This window comes from Xenopus laevis, chromosome 8S (assembly GCF_017654675.1).
Source record: "Xenopus laevis strain J_2021 chromosome 8S, Xenopus_laevis_v10.1, whole genome shotgun sequence".
NCBI classification, from domain to species: domain Eukaryota; kingdom Metazoa; phylum Chordata; class Amphibia; order Anura; family Pipidae; genus Xenopus; species Xenopus laevis.
In genome coordinates this window covers 69,161,897-69,175,072 of record NC_054386.1, presented here as the reverse complement: position 1 = coordinate 69,175,072, position 13,176 = coordinate 69,161,897, and the positions used below count along the sequence as shown (strand labels likewise).

The window sequence follows — 13,176 nt, the reverse complement described above, 5'->3', positions numbered from 1 at the left end:
TTTCTATGCAGCTACATGCAGCTACAGTGTTTACCTAGAGCTTTGGGAGGGGCTGGAGCTTTGTCCCAGTGCAGCATGTCTGGCAGATACTGGAGGGTGTCACAAAGTGTCACTGCTGCACCACTTTTGTATATATAGGAGATGCCATGTGCTCACAGCCATTGCTGATTTTACTTCACTGAGGACAGAGTGGAATAAGAATCTGGCTGCAAAGATGTAGGGGCAGGAGCCCTGGATGCTGGGTTGTGGCAGCCCCAAGCCTGGGAGCTAGACCAGGAGGGTCTAAAGTTCCTAAATCCAAAACCTGGATATTGTATGCTCATGATATGGACAGTGCTGGGCGCTATAGTTTAGCTGCGGATCAAGCAAGTGTGTGCTCGGCTAGGAAAGCCTGGAGTTCCTAAAGATGTCATCATGTGGATGCCTGTTTAAGCTCTGTGTGAGCCTGCCAGCTCTGTGTGAGCCTGCCAGCTCTGTGTGAGCCTGCCAGCTCTGTGTGAGCCCCGGGTGAGTCTGCCTGTGGAGGAAAGGAAAAGGATCCAGTGTGTCTCCTATTGTGATACAGGCTTTTTGTGTGCCTGCCACTTGGGAGCAAGTACCTTGTCCATCAGGAAAGGTATTTGGGCAGTAGTGCTACCTGGGACATCATGATTTTTAATGGTTTGGAACAGTTCCCTAAGCCTATCCCCCTGCTCTCCTACTGATCTGTCTGACTACTTATCTAAACTGGCTGACTACTGTTACTTTGTTACTGTTACTCCACAAAAAACATAACTTAAGCTTTTTGAAAAGTAAACATAATATCTAGCAACTTTGCAAAATACATCAATTAAAAAATACGCAAACTTTTCATGATTTTTAATGACTTGGAACAGTTCCCTAAGCCTTGCCCCTGCTCTCCTACTGATCTATAACTTCTACAGGGATAGTAAGGGATAGGAAAAAAGGGGGGGAGAAAGGGGGAAAGATCCAATGTAGCAAATATGTGAGTAGTAAGGTAAACTTACCAATACTAACAGGGGGTCCAGGTGCTCAAGCCCCAGACCTTCAGCTCAGGGAGGCAATGTTAGACATGTAGTTATCAGTGGTAGACTGGCACAAAACTGGACTTCACTCCAAAAATAGACGCAAATAAAAAAGTTGTATTTATACAAAAAGGAACATCTCAGGGAGAGGCCTTTCACATTTTGTGCCTTCTGGGCACTTAATCATAGCCAATGATTAAGTGCCCAGAAGGCATGAAACGCTTAAGGCCTCTCCATGAGATGTTCCTTTTTGTATAAATACAACTTTTTTACTTGCATCTATTTTTGGAGTGAAGTCTACCACTGATATCTACATGTCTAACATTGCCTCCTACTGATCTGTCTGACTACTTTGCTGAGCTGGCTGACTACTGTTACTTTGTATCATCAGCAAAACAAATTACCTAATTTCCCCTAGGTCTCTCCTGGTAATAGTTGCCCGGTGCTGGCTGGAGGGGTCGGCGCCTCTCCCAGAAATATCTGCAAAGAAGATTAGCCAAACAACACAGGCTGGTGTAGCGGGGATCTCCCCTGCACGTTTATTTCGTCAAGTGATGTAACGTTTCGGGGGCGTCTGATCTGGGGTCTGATGAAGGGGCACGCCCCCGAAACGTTACATCACTTGACGAAATAAACGTGCAGGGGAGATCCCCGCTACACCAGCCTGTGTTACTTTGTATCATAAGCCATCTGTCCTCAGCCTGCATCCTCCAAACCCCACAATTCCCTGCACACATGATTTCAATAAGGAAAAGAACATTACAGTACAATGCATTGTGGGTTACGTTGTTCCTTCATGCTGCCTGTAAGCTGTGGAGAAGTAGTTACAATCTGTAACATCAGTGTTTTAGTACCTCCTTCCCTGCCAGGATTTCAAATGATGCAGAAAGAGAAAAACTGTTAAACAGCTGGATTTCAGCATAGACAATGACATTTATTCATATTTTTTGAAGAAACAGGTAACTGCAATGGGTATATTAGAGATTTCTGTGTTATGTGGGCCTGTTATCAAATTTTGGTTTGGAAGCCGTAGTTCTCCTTTAATAGAAGTAAATTCAAATTACATTTAATTACATTACATAACTGTTCATCTTCAAACAAAGCTGCGCATTTGCCTGTTGTTATTATAATCAATATTATCATCTTTAGTTATTCATTCTTCTTACGTGATTCCTAAGATAAAGATCCTGATGCCCTGCTGAGATATAACTGTATAGAAAATGGAAACTAAAGCAATATATTCATTAATTTGATTTTCAATGTGCTGTGTTTCCCTTTTAATATTTTTGATAATGCTACATACGCTGCACCACCCTCTCAAGTAGACACAGAGGTATTTAACATTTTTTAAATATATATGGATATACCAAACATTGACACGCTTTGACATGCTATGGTATATTTAGGCAGGTATATATGTTTGCCATATTAATGCCAACAGCTTTACAACGTTAATTTTGGTAAAATATATATATATATATATATCTATATATAGTCAACTACAAGAGGTCCTCTGCACTCAACCCATTATCAATATATTTAAGACAGAGACATTTTGTGCATACTGCTACTTGAGTGCAGAGGACCTCTTGTAGTTGACTATATGTATTCTGTGGTCACACCCTCATTGCACCCCCGCCTAATGGTTTTAAAAAATAGTGGTGAGCACAACTTTCCCTTGTTTGTTATATATATATATAATATATATATATATATATATATATATATATATATATATATATATATATATATATATATAAAATAAGCCACACGAGGCTCCTACTAACAAACATGTACAGGTCACTACAGGACCAAGGGATTTCTGATAGCAGCAATGTCTGCACCTACTGAGTCAGCATTAGTATAAGTGCAATATTGCTGCAGAAAATCTAAAGAGATGTGCATGAATCATTTAATTAATTCAGATAATTTATTTACACAGGCAGCATTGTGTTTGGTGAAGGCCCAGCTCTTTGCTTTCTACTGTAGAAGTGCAAAGAGCTGTGCCTTAATGTGCAACCTACAGGGAAACATGCAAAGTGCCACAAACAGACTTTGCACATCAATACATGAGCCATACAGAGTAGTTCCCTCGAATACTTATTTTGATCAGAAACTCTATTTTATTTGAATACATTTCAAGTGTGAAGACAAATGAAAATGAATAAATGTTTCACATATGCAACATACAGCCATATGTTATGGCATTTAGTGATGGACGAATAAATTCGGCAGGGGCAAATTGCGACGAAGGCAGAAAAAATGTAAACGCGTCGGAAAAGTTGCTTGCGTCAAAACCGGAGCACGTCAACACTATTCGGACGCCCATTGACTTTAACGACGGCGTAAAAATTTACGTGAATTGACGCAGGTGTCAAAATTTACGCATGCGCCAAAGTTAGAGTTTTGCAAATTTTTCACTGTTTCGCAAATTTTGCTGGAAATTCACAATTTTTTTTGCAAAGCAGAACGGGAGAAATTCGCCCATCACTAATGGTAATAAATGGTCATTTAAAATTCTCAGGGGGAAAATTCCTTCCTGACTCCAAAAAGGCAATCGGACTAGTCCCTGGATCAACTTGTACTATGAGCTATCTCCCATAACCCTGTATTCCCTCACTTGCTAAAAAGCTATCCAACCCCTTCTTAAAGCTATCTTATGTATCAGCCTGTACAACTGATTCAGGGAGAGAATTCCACATCTTCACAGCTCTCACTATAAAAAAACCCTTCAGAATATTTAGGCGGAACCTCTTTTCTTCTAATCCGAATTGGTGACCTTGTGTCAGCTTTAAAGACTTACTGGTAAATAAAGCATTAGAGAGATTATTATATGATCCCCTTATATATTTATACAGTTATCATATCACCCCTTAAACGCCTTTTCTTCAGAGTGAACATTTGGCCAGTCTTTCCTCATAGCTAAGATTTTCCATACCTTTTACCAGCTTAGTTGCCCTTCTCTGTAGCCTCTCTAATACACTAATGTCCTGTTTGAGTGATGGAGACCAAAATTGTACGGCATATTCTAGATGGGGTCTTACAAGTGCTCTATAAAGTGAAAGAGTGAATCAATGCCCCTTTTAATACAGCTCAAGACCTTATTTGCCCTTGATGCTGCTGACTGGCATTGATTGCTACAGCCAAGTTTATCATCTACAAGGACTCCAAGGTCCTTTTCCATAATGGATTTGCCTAGTGCAGTCCCATTAAGGGTATAAGTGGCTTGGATATTCTTACATCCCAGGTGCATGACTTTACATTTATCAACATTGAATCTCATTTGCCACTGTATGGAATTTATTGGGCTGAATAGTTTTGTGTCATCTGCAAACACTGATACATTACTTACAATACCCTCCCCATAGTCATTAATAAACAAGTTAAATAAAAGTGGATCCAATACTGAGCCCTGATGGACCCCACTAACAACCTTACTCCAAGTACAGAATGTACCATTAACAACCGCCCTCTGTACTCAGACTCCTCTATTGTAAACACTGAAGAAAAGAACTGATTTAGCACATTGCCTTTTCAAAGTAGAAGTTAAGCAGCAATCACTATGTGATGTCAAAAGGCTACCCCCCTGTGATGGCAATCACAGGCCTGATGCCCTGGACCCTGGATTTTAGCATTCTTCATGTATTTTAACGCTAACAAGAGAAGTGATCATTCATCAGCCACAATATTGGAGCTGCTAATGACTATATCTAATTTAAATGGTTTGATAGGGTGAAACACACAGATGTTATTACTGAAATGTATATTTGCTTGATTAATCCATCTGCTTTTTTTACTTCATTTGGCCTTTTAACTGTATGTCTGAACACTAATAATTAATGCAGTAAGCTCAAAAACCATTAATCTTTCTCAAGCAGTACAGTTTGATTGATCGTATACCTTTAATCTAATTAGCCCACACAAAGGTGGGAGAATTTAATGGTTGACTACTGTACTGCACTGCCATGAGAAATGCCAACCTTTTTGATGGCCTACTGTGAGTGTTATCGTGTATAACATACATATGAATCTGCAGTAAAACCACTAACTGGATATTTGATATAGATATAAAAAAAATGAGAAATCGGGAAACATCCAAACTTGGGTAGGCTGAACACTCTCAATTAACTCCAGATAACCATTCAGATGATAATTAGAAGATGACTTGATTAGGAATATCCAGGGGCACTAAAGACGCTGAAGATGTGTATTTAATAATAGCAGATGATTTAATGTACAATAGTTTAAATCAAATGATAAGCACAAACGTAATGGAATAGAAATGAAAGCTGTGCAAAAATGTTAATATCATGTATTAGCCATATATTAAAAAGCACATTGTAACTTTTTTAATTAAAGAACAAGGAAACGCAAAAAAAGTGCATACTTACCAAACAAATGCCTACTGTAGCCCCAAGACAAATGCTATATTTATTTGTTATTGGAGTAATCCTGAGGTTCACTTCAGTCTATCAGATAATCTCCTAGGTCATACAGTTTAGGGGTAGATTTATCAAGGGTCGAATTTTGAAGTACAAAAAACTTTGAAATTCGACCGTCGAATTAAAAAACTTCGAATTCCAATATCGAATTCGAAGTTTTTTCAGCAAATTTGGCAATCCTGCGGTCGAATAAAAATAGTTTGATCGAACGATTAAATCCTTCGATTTGAAGGATTTCATTGATCGATCGAACGATTTTTATTCGACGTGTAAAGACTTAGAAAATGGTTGTAGAAGGTCCCCATAGGCTAACATAGCACGTCGACAAGTACTGAAGTCAAAGTTTTTTTAAAGAGACAGTACTTCGATTATCGAATGGTTGAATTTTCGAACGATTTTTACTTCGAATCGAAGTCGAAGTAAATTCGAAGTCATAGTATCCTATTCGATGGTTGAAGTATCCCAAAAAATATTTATATTTTTATAAATATATATATATTAATTTCAAATTTTTTTAATTTGAAAATTCCCTTGAATTCACTTTGATCCTTAGTAAATCTGCCCCTTAGTGTGCGAATGCCCTGAACTTGTAAAAGACTTTCTGCACATGCATTTAGTCTTGGTCTTACCCTAGAGTGCTCACATTCTTGCAAATCATGTCACCCAACCCTGAGAAACCTGCTGTATTGCCCTGAAGCTGTTGGAGATATTAAGCCTATTTGGAACGACTGGGAGGACTTTGGAAGTAATTACCCTCTTCTTAACAGATGAACTATACTCTTTGTTGGGGGTTTCCTTGTCCTTTAAGCTCTAAAATATCTTATTCCTCCTTTAACTTAAACCAAAAGAAATATTAAAAAAGTTGTGATTATAGATCTATAAATATTAATTCCTAGTCAGTGCAACAATGCAACATCTATTATTATAAATTATGGGTGATTTAATTTTATACACAGGACCAATTAGAAAATAGAAACAGTTAGGAACTAACTGTACTGCATAGTAAATGAATGCAAAAATGTTACTGACACTATACTCCCAAACAATGTTAGTATATGTAAAATATATTGCATAAAACATGTCATCTGTTAAACTCTGATCTAAATAAACAATTTCTTAAATATATACTTTTTATTAGTATGTGCTATAGGTTAATGCTAAATAGAGAATTGTCATTTTTAAATACTAATGTAATCATCTGATTCAGGAGCACACAAACAAACCAAGTGCACACCTACATCTTAGGTCACATGTGAAAATTACTGTAGCAAGTGCCATCTTTTACTCCCACACTTATTCCTGTTACAGTTAGATCGGTATAATTTCTGGTCAGATGATTTCTGTGGTAGCACAGAGAATATCATAAAATGGGGTCTCAAGGGAAGAAATGTAAAATGGCAATATTTACTGATATATATTCCAGTTGGTAAGATTATTTCATAGGCCACTTGTCCTGATGTATTTCATATCATGTGTTTGTCTTAGCACCTTTGTACTATTAGTAAATGAATCCAGTGTTATATGTTTTCTCACAGTGCATACAAATATAAATGAAATGATATATCCACTTAACATGGCAACACATTATAATGAAGAAGAAAATGAGCTTTTAAATTATATGTGTGCTTTCCTACATTAAACATATACTGGATGATTTCAAAAGCATTGTTAAACTACACTTGTTTTGTTTCATTTTCGGCTGGCTTGTCCAAAATATTTCTAATGTGGCAAAGCTAGAGCAAAAAATGCAAAAGAGCTGGCTGGAATGGAACTCTTGCACCTGTTCTATTAATCACTGATAAGGGACCAAAAGTGTTATTATCCCAAAAAATATTGATTCCAATCAGACCAGGTGGTATATCTATTTGAACCTTAATTATAGCATATGTAACTAATCTTCACCTTAAAGAACTAAATGGCTCCCCTGCCTTGTTTATAAGTTTTGGTGACTGCTAGATTTGGACTATATTGTTGAAGGCGACTCACTTATTATGGTAAAATATCTTCCCATTCATTTATTAGACTAAAAGGCAAGATAATGGTAATATATGTTACATACTGTAGTTACATAGTTACATAGTTAAATTGGGTTGAAAAAAGACAAAGTCCATCAAGTTCAACCCCTCCAAATGAAAACCCAGCATCCATGTACACACCCCTCCCTACTTTTACATCAATTCTATATACCCATATCTATACTATGTTGTAACTGCTCCTGCATGTTTGACACCCTAGACCAGTGATCCTCAACCAGTAGCTCATGAGCAACATGTTGCTCTCCAACCCCTTGGATGTTGCTCCCAGTGGCCTCAAAGCAGCTGCTTATTTTTGAATTCCTGGCTTGGAGGCAAGTTTTGGTTGTATAAAAAACAGGTGTACTGTCAAACAGAGCCTCAGTGTAGGTTGACAATACAAATAGGGGCTACCAAATGGCCAATCACAGCCCTTATATGGCTGCCCCAGAACATTATTCATGCTTGTGTTGCTCCCCAACTCCTTTTACTTCTGAATGTTGCTCACGGGTTCAAAAGGTTGGGGATCCCTGCCCTAGACCCTGGATTTTAGGGTTTTCACAGATGCAGTAAAAGTAGAAAGGCAGCATAATTAGTTAGAGATCAGTAGTGATGGGCAAACTTCTCCCGTTTGGCTTTGCTGAAAAATTCATGAATTTCCCGCAAAATTCGCGAAACGGCAAAAAAATTGCGAAAAATCATGAAATCGGAAAGTTCAGGAAAAAATCTTGAAATTCGGCCATTATCACGAACAAATCTTGATATTTGGAAGTGTTCACTCAAAAATCGTGAAATATGAAGGTTTTCACAAAAGAATCGTGAAATTTGAAGGATTTCACAATAAAATCGTGAAATTTGAAGGTTTTCACAGAAAAATCGTGAAATTTGAATGATTTCACAAAAAAATCGAGGTACTTGGAACTTTTCACTCAAAAATCGTGAAATATGAAGGTTTTCACTCAAAAATCGTGAAATTTGAATGATTTCACAAAAAAATCGTGATACTTGGAACTTTTCACACAAAAATCGTGAAATATGAAGGTTTTCACTCAAAAATCGTGAAATATGAAAGTTTTCACTCAAAAATCGTGAAATATGAAGGTTTTCACTCAAAAATCTTGAAATTTGAAGGATTTCACTAAAAAATCTTGAAATTTGAAGGTTATCACTAAAAAAAACGTGAAAATCTGAAATTTTCACGGAAAAATAGTGAAAAGTGGAAATTGCCTGCAAATTTGTGCCAGGCAAATTTATTCGCCCATCGCTAGAGATCATATGTGTCTCAGCAGCAAAGTAGTTGACATTTTCTGAGTAGGAGTCATGCTTGTTGAATACAATTTAGTCCATGGGTTTAATTCAAGGGAATGTCTGTAGTTATTACCACTCTGTCCCCCTTTTTATGGTTAAAGTCATTAAAGAACCAATACTATTGGGTAAGGGAGATAAATAATACTGGAATATGAGAGAAGTGCATATAATTAATGAGCTTTGGCTGCATTAAACAGAGAACCAGTGGCAGATGCTGTGGGATGTGTATTCATGTCATCATTTAAACTGACACAATTCAGGGAATGCACATGTCCCTTTCTATCCAAGGTTTATGATGTTCTAAAATATATCACCTGCCTGAAAAGTAGTGGGGGGGGCTGCTTATCTACTTTCATAATCGCTTTCTGTGATTAACTGTCACCTTCATTATAAATAATAGTGTCCGCCATTATGGTTGAGTAAACAGAATTACTTTAAAGCACCAAAGGACTTGAGTGATGGCATCTAGCATCTGAAAATAACCTTAAAACATATATTATACATATACAGTTTTATATGAATAAATCTGTAATTTATGAAAGCTGAGTTCTTGTCTAATAACTGCTGTGACCTGTGCTACCTGAAAACCTAAAATAGACTGGATATAAATTTATTGCTCACACATACGGACAAGGGAGAGCAAAGCAATTCCTTATCTTGCCTATTTGGTTTGAATTTGAAATGCTTTTGTCACAAGGTCTGAGATTTGACTTTACTTGAATAACTGCCTTTTGTGACTAAGAATAGGTGGCCTTCTCATCACAATAAGGCATTCTTTGTCTCTAATTTGTTATTAGGCCACATTCACCATAAAATAAAGTTCACATGACATTTATGTTTCTATTATTTATGAGGCATACGTTTTATGACCTTCTTCTGTCTTTCATTATTTTATATTACTATTTCTTAGCTTGTCTTAAACTACAGATGTAGAACATTTAACAGGCCAGATTGGCAGGCGATAGGCCATCAATACTAATGCATCATACTGCAAACTGTTGCAGTTAAGTCATAAAGAGGTTGTAAAACAAGCTGAATTGAACCGAATATAGATGGCCGGTAGGAATGGATCTGATTTTTGTAGTCTGGTAAAGTTGTTCTATAATCAAGTTACTGCTGCACAGCATGGCTTGGATTAAGTGCCACATCCCTGTTCTTTTATTTGGATGTAATATACAGTATTAGGAATTGACTGATTTACATGATCTCACAACAGCTGGATAAGCTCAGTCAGTGATGCCATTATATTCTTCACATAATTTACATTTATGCAATTTTGAGTGCGCTTTTTATGTCTTTCATCACTCTTGTCATTGTACAATGTTGTTTTGTAAGCATAAATATTATTGCATGTAAACAATGGCAATTTATTGTAACACGGCCACAATTATTACAAATGATTGCAAATCCCCAGCTTGGCTTTACTTCTCTACTTCTGTTTGTTTTTCAGACTTGTTCAGCAAAAAAAGTCATATAATATTTGTCTTTTCTAAATTCACAGCTAGTCGCAATGTTGCCTCTTTTGTTCATAAATACCTTTATTTTGTTTGTTGAGACCCAGATTTCATAATTTGACATCAGAATATTATAGCAAAATCAAAGGTTTGCTAAAATTCGGATTTCTATTTTTTTCACAACTTATATTTTTTCTCTATGAATGTGTTTGTTATATTTCTCCAGAACTCTATAAATTCGAGATTTATTAAGGGGCAGATTTTTCAAGGGACTAGTAAAAAAAACTTTGAAATTCGACCATCGAATTAAAAAACTTCAAAATTCGAATATTTATTAAATCATTCGAATCGAACGATTTTTAGCGTACGATCGAACAATTTTTATTCGATGCGTGAAGACAGAAAAATGTTGTAGAAGGTACCCATAGGCTAACATAGCACTTCGGCAGGTTTAATTTGGCGAAGTATTGAAGTCAAAGTTTTTTTTAAAGAGACAGTACTTTGATTATCGAATGGTTGCATATTCAAACAATTTTTACTTCGAATCAAAGTCGAAGTAAATTCGAAGTCATAGTATCCTATTCGATGGTCAAAGTATCCAAAAAATTACTTTGAATTTCAAATTTTTTTACTTAGAAAATTCCCTCAAATTCACTTTGACCCTTAGTAAATCTGCCCCTAAGTGTAAAAACCACGAAAAACTCTAATAAAAGACTTCTCCAAGTAAAAGTAATCAAGTTGCTATAGAAGTCTGTGGGGGCTGCATGATTCTACTGGACCTTTTATTTGTATTTACTTTTGCTAGTACATATCCAAACAACTTCCATTTTTATAGGTTTTAAAGATACTGTATTTATATTCAAACACTTCTTTTTGTTCATACTTTTTTATTCAGATTTTGCAATAACTTTCACAACATTAGTGATTTTTACAGAAATATGGGAAAATGTAATAAAAGTTGCAAAGAGCAGAACAATTTGCAAATATAAGAATAAAATTTCACATTTCACAATGTAATACTCTTCCTTAAACTGTTATTGGCAGTGGCGTAACTATAGAGGAAGCAGACCCAGGGAAAAGGAGGGGTCCAGACTGCGGGGACAGATTCCTCTATATCCAACAAGAACCCCCCCCTTCCCCAGCCACTCTCTTACCTGCGGCAGGGAAGCAGAGTGCACTGGCATGGGGCAGAGAGTGGGTAGAGTCCGGACGTTGGAGTGGGCAGGAAGTGGGCAGGAGGTTGGGGATCAGAGTGCCCTGGGCCCCTCTGAAGATTTTTTTGCAGGGGGCCTGGCACACTCTAGTTACACCATCGGTTATTGCATTGCAAATTTTAATTGTGCATTGCTAGTTTTAATTGCTCATTGTCAATTTTTAAGAAGCGATTGATGGTGTTATAATCTTCTGGACAAACATAACAACTTATTCAATAAAGTTTTATTACATTCACTGTGCACTGGAGCAAACAATAAAATTTGCAAGCCTTCTTCCACTGTCGGAAGTGGTAGCTAAACAGTTTCTGGGTTCGCTATATTAAATTTGAACAAAATTTGTTCACACAAAGGCATAACTTTTCGCATTGCAAATATGTTTTTTTTTTTACTGACTTTTATTGCATTTCCTCAATAGTGTTTAATTGAGGTTTCAAAAAGGTCTAAAACCACTAAAATTCAACCTTTTAGAAATGGGCCTCTCTGTGTCTTATGATTATGCCTCTCTGCTCACTAAATATCTAATCAAAATACTTTATACACTGTAGTAATGGGCAAATATAGATTGCCTTCCTTTATCATAACTTAAGTGTGTTGACTTACCAGTCTACTGAACTTGAAAAAGTCCAATAGTCGACAATCAGATGACAGCAGCTGTGTTTTGCTGTGTCAGACATTTCTCAAGTCCAATGTACTTGTTATTTCTTTTCAGGATGATTTTTAATTAGCTGTGACACCAATGCTGCTATAATTAGAACTGACATTTGTAAAACCCTCTTCAGAAACATGCTTCATATGCCTACATGTTCACACTTATGGCACATAAATACAGAAGTTTCATCAGCTCACAAGCAACAGGATAATAACACATATTTCACACCTGATAAGGAAAACTGAACTGAATTTGGAAAATGAACACAATAGTATTCATGTTACATAAAATTTGCTACCAGAGCACCAACTTTGGCATTTATACAAAAATTGCAATGTGAGGGAAAAGGGGAGAAATTTAGTTTTAGTTACAGTGCATTTTTAATCATACAGAAGAAACCATGCATATCTATGCACAATTTCTGCTCATACAAGCACTTTCACATGACTGCTAAAGGGTCCAAACCCAGTACCACCTGACACTTTGCTGGAAGTAAATAAAGGCCACAATTTAATTAAAATAACATTACACATTATGCCAGCCGCTGAACAAATCAGTAGGCACAAAGTTGGAACCCGGAAAACAGGAGTCTCCTGACGCCAAGTTTATATCACAATTACCGTTGTCGGTGCGAAAGACCCTAAAGCTGTGACACAAAGATAAAACATATCAAGAACAATTGTAAACATCATTGATTCCAATAAAAACATTATGAAACCAACTCTTGATAAAGGGGGCTGGGTGGAAAGCTGCCTTCCCTGTGTTGGTACGTGGATCTGGTGGGTTACAGTGATCTGGTGGGTTATGGTGAACGGGAATGCTGATTGGCCACCCCATGGGGTTAGAGCTGGCTATATAACAAAACCCCGGATTGGTCCCAGCAGTCATGGACCACCTCCTTCCATTAAGGTATGGGTGATGGGTGAGCTTTCCAGCAGCAGTGTTGTATTAGACAAACCACAGAAGACATTACATGGTCAAACTGGAAGTTGTATGAATGATAGGTAGCAAAGTAAGTAATTAAAGACACTTCTATGAAGTGTTTGACTCTTGGCCTAGAGAAGTAGCAATA

At 36.9% G+C, this 13,176-nt stretch overlaps 1 protein-coding gene across 3 annotated transcripts in view; it reads left to right on the top strand.

The window, feature by feature from the left end:
* Positions 1 to 13,176, top strand: part of LOC108700145 (protocadherin-11 X-linked) — a 901,035-nt gene that overhangs the window by 713,841 nt on the left and 174,018 nt on the right. The gene's annotated exons all lie outside the window — the stretch shown is intronic.